Here is a 4,457-nt window from a genome sequence, read left to right as displayed (position 1 = left end):
GTGCATCCCTTGAGGCATCTCAGGGATCTCATGATGAGTAGGGTCTCTTGTTTGCTCCATCCTTTTCTTAGTGATGGGCTTGAGGTCATGCCTTCTCAGTTGAACCGGCTTTCCTCTTGAATCTCTCTTCCATTGAGCGCCCTCTTCACAAATGTCTGTGAGGACATGGTCCAACCTTTGATCAAAGTTGACCCTTTTTGAGTTTGAAAGGGACCTCATGGATCACCTTCTTCATGGCCACAACTTCATAGAAGTGGTCTTGATGCACCCTTGAGATGAATCTCTCCATCTCCCATGACTCGGAGGTGGAAGCTTTTGCCTTCCCTTTCCTCTTTCTAGAGGTTTCTCCGGCCTTGGATGCCATAAATGGTTATGGAAAAACAAAATGCAATGCTTTTACCACACCAAACTTAAAAGGTTTGCTCGTCCTCGAGCAAAAGAAGAAAGAAGAGAGTAGAAGAAGAAGAAATGAGGAAGAAGGGAATGGCTTTGTGTTCGGCCAAAGAGGGGGAAAGTGGTGTTGAGGTGATTGGTGAATGGGTGAAGAAGAGAGAGAGTGGTGGGGTTGGTGGGGATCCTGTGGGGTCCACAGATCCTGAGGTGTCAAGGAAAAGTCATCCCTGCACCAAATGGCTAGCAAAATCACGTTTTGTGCCATTTCTGGCATTAAACGCCGGGCTGGTGCCCATTTCTGGCGTTTAACGCCAGCTTCTTGCCCTTTTCTAGCGTTTAACGCCAGTCTGGTGCCCTTTTCTGGCGTTAAACGCCCAGAATGGTGCCAGACTGGGCGTTAAACGCCCAACAGCTAACCTTACTGGCGTTTAAACGCCAATAAGTGCGTCCTCCAGGGTGTGCTGTTTTTCTTCCTGTTTTTCATTCTGTTTTTGCTTTTTTCATTGATTTTGTGACTTCTTATGATCATCAACCTACAAAAAAGATAAAATAACAAAAGGAAATAGTTAATTATAAAACATTGGGTTACCTCCCAACAAGCGCTTCTTTAATGTCATTAGCTTGACAGAGGACTCTCATGGAGCGTCACAAAAGATCAGAGCAATGTTGGAACCTCCCAACACCAAACTTAGAGTTTGAATGTGGGGGTTCAACACCAAACTTAGAGTTTGGTTGTGGCCTCCCAACACCAAACTTAGAGTTTGACTGTGGGGGCTCTATTTGACTCTGATTTGAGAGAAGTTCTTCAAGCTTCCTCTCCATGGTGACAGAGGGATATCCTTGAGCCTTAAACCCAAAGGATTCTTCATTCACTTGAATGATTAACTCTCCTCTATCAACATCAATCACAGCCCTTGCTGTGGCTAGGAAGGGTCTGCCAAGGATGATGGATTCATCCATGCACTTCCCAGTCTCTAGGACTATGAAATCAGTAGGGATGTAATGGTCTTCAACTTTTACCAGAACATCCTCTACAAGTCCATAAGCTTGTTTTCTTGAGTTGTCTGCCATCTCTAGTGAGATTTTTGCAGCTTGCACCTCAAAGATCCCTAGCTTCTCCATTACAGAGAGGGGCATGAGGTTTACACTTGACCCTAAGTCACACAAGGCCTTCTTGAAGGTCATGGTGCCTATGGTACAAGGTATTGAAAACTTCCCAGGATCCTGCCTCTTTTGAGGCAGTTTTTGCCTAGACAAGTCATCCAGTTCTTTGGTGAGCAAAGGGGGTTCATCCTCCCAAGTCTCATTTCCAAATAACTTGTCATTTAGCTTCATGATTGCTCCAAGGTATTTAGCAACTTGCTCTTCAGTGACATACTCATCCTCTTCAGAGGAAGAATACTCATCAGAGCTCATGAATGGCAGAAGTAATTCCAATGAAATCTCTATGGTCTCATTTTGAGCCTCAGATTCCCATGGTTCCTCATTGGGGAACTCAGTGGAGGTCAGTGCACGCCCATTGAGGTCTTCCTCAGTGGCGTTCACTTCCTCTCCTTCCTCTCCAAATTCGGCCATGTTGATGGCCTTGCATTCTCCTTTTGGATTTTTTTCTGTATTGCTTGGAAGAGTACTTGGAGGGAGTTCAGTAATTTTCTTGCTCAGCTGTCCCACTTGTGCCTCCAAATTCCTAATGGAGGACCTTGTTTCAGTCATGAAACTTTGAGTGGTTTTGATTAGATCAGAGACCATGGTTGCTAAGTCAGAGGGGTTCTGTTTAGCATTCTCTGTTTGTTGCTGAGAAGATGATGGAAAAGGCTTGCCATTGCTAAACCTGTTTCTTCCACCATTATTGTTGTTGAAACCTTGTTGAGGTCTCTCTTGATTCTTCCATGAGAAATTTGGGTGATTTCTCCATGAAGAATTATAGGTGTTTCCATAGGGTTCTCCTAGGTAATTCACCTCTTCCATTGAAGGGTTCTCAGGATCATAAGCTTCTTCTTCAGATGAAGCTTCCTTAGTACTGCTTGGTGCATTTTGCATTCCAGACAGACTTTGAGAGATCAAATTGACTTGTTGAGTCAATATTTTATTCTGAGCCAATATGGCATTCAGAGTATCAATCTCAAGAACTCCTTTCTTCTGATTTGTCCCATTGTTCACAGGATTCCTTTCAGAAGTGTACATGAATTGGTTGTTTGCAACCATTTCAATAAGCTCTTGAGCTTCTGTAGGCGTCTTCTTCAGATGAAGAGATCCTCCAGCAGAGCTATCCAAAGACATCTTGGATAGTTCAGAGAGACCATCATAGAAAATACCTATGATGCTCCATTCAGAAAGCATGTCAGGAGGACACTTTCTGATTAATTGTTTGTATCTTTCCCAAGCTTCATAGAGGGATTCTCCATCCTTCTGTCTGAAGGTTTGGACTTCCACTCTAAGCTTACTCAATTTTTGAGGTGGAAAGAACTTTGCCAAGAAGGCATTGACTAGCTTTTTCCAAGAGTCCAGGCTTTCTTTAGGTTGAGAATCCAACCATATTCTAGCTCTGTCTCTTACAGCAAAAGGGAATAGCATGAGTCTGTAGACCTCAGGGTCAACCCCATTAGTCTTGACAGTGTCACAGATTTGCAAGAATTCAGCTAAGAACTGATGAGGATCTTCCAATGGGTTTCCATGGAACTTGCAATTCTGTTGCATTAGAGAAACTAATTGAGGCTTAAGCTCAAAGTTGTTTGCTCTAATGGCAGGGATAGAGATGCTTCTCCCATAGAAGTCGGGAGTAGGTGCAGTAAAGTCACCCAGCACCTTCCTTGCATTGTTGGCATTGTTGTTTTCGGCTGCCATGTGTTCTTCTTCTTTGAAGAATTCGGTCAGGTCCTCTAAAGAGAGTTATGCTTTAGCTTCTCTTAGCTTTCGCTTCAAGGTCCTCTCAGGTTCAGGGTCAGCTTCAACAAGAATGCCTTTGTCTCTGCTCCTGCTCATAAGAAAGAGAAGGAAACAAGAAAATGTGGAATCCTCTATGTCACAGTATAGAGATTCCTTGAAGTGTCAGAGGAAAAGAAGAGTAGAAGACAGAAGTAGAAAATTCGAACTTATCAGAAGGAATGGAGTTCGAATTTTGCATTAAGGGATAGTGTTAGTCCATAAATAGAAGGATGTGAGGAGAAGGGAAGTAATTTTCGAAAATTAAGTGAAAGATTTTGAAAATATTTTTGAAAAACATTACTTAATTTTCGAAAATGAAAGTGGGAAAGAAATAAAATGATTTTTGAAAAAGATTTTCAAATTAGAAATCAAAAAGATTTGATTGAAAACTATTTTGAAAAAGATGAGGTTAAGAAGATATGATTGGTTTTAAAAAAATGTGATTGAGAAGATATGATTTGAAAACAATTTTAAAAAGATTTGATTTTTAAAAATTAGTAACTTGGCTATCAAGAAAAGATATGATTCGAACATTAAACCTTTCTCAACAGAAAAGGCAACATATTTGAAATGTTCAATCAAATCATTAATTGTTAGCAAGTATCTTTGAAAAAGGAAAGAAATTGATTTTGAAAACATTTGATTGAAAAGATATGATTTGAAAAAGATTTGATTTTGAAAAACTTTGAAAACTTGAAAAAAATTGGTTTGAAACAAAATCTTCCCTCTTGTGCCATCCTGGCGTTAAACGCCCAGAATGGTGCACATTCTGGCGTTTAACACCCAAAACTATACCCTTTTGGGCGTTAAACGCCCAACCAGGTACCCTGGCTGGCGTTTAAACGCCAGTCTGTCCTTCTTCACTGGGCGTTTTGAACGCCCAGCTTTTTCTGTGCAATTCCTCTGCTGTATGTTCTGAATCTTCAATTCTCTGTATTATTGACTTGAAAGGACACCAATTAAAAATATTTTTGGATTTTTAATAATCAAAATGCAACTAAAATCAAATAACAATGCATGCAAGACACCAAACTTAGCAGTTTGTATACTACTGACACTAATGAGAATGCATATGAGATTCACAAAACACTCAAGTCAAGAGAATTTAAAGATTAGAGTAAGAAATCATCAATAACATC

At 40.7% G+C, this 4,457-nt stretch overlaps 1 non-coding gene across 1 annotated transcript; it reads left to right on the top strand.

The window, feature by feature from the left end:
* The first annotated feature begins 2,727 nt into the window (after positions 1 to 2,727).
* LOC130984459 (small nucleolar RNA R71) lies at positions 2,728 to 2,835 on the top strand. The gene has a single exon (XR_009088395.1). It is a non-coding gene; the product is annotated as a small nucleolar RNA R71 (small nucleolar RNA).
* Positions 2,836 to 4,457: the final 1,622 nt, after the last annotated feature.

This window comes from Arachis stenosperma, chromosome 5 (assembly GCF_014773155.1).
Source record: "Arachis stenosperma cultivar V10309 chromosome 5, arast.V10309.gnm1.PFL2, whole genome shotgun sequence".
Lineage (NCBI taxonomy): Eukaryota > Viridiplantae > Streptophyta > Magnoliopsida > Fabales > Fabaceae > Arachis > Arachis stenosperma.
Note: the sequence above shows the minus strand (reverse complement) of the source record. Positions and strands in the feature narration are given on the sequence as shown.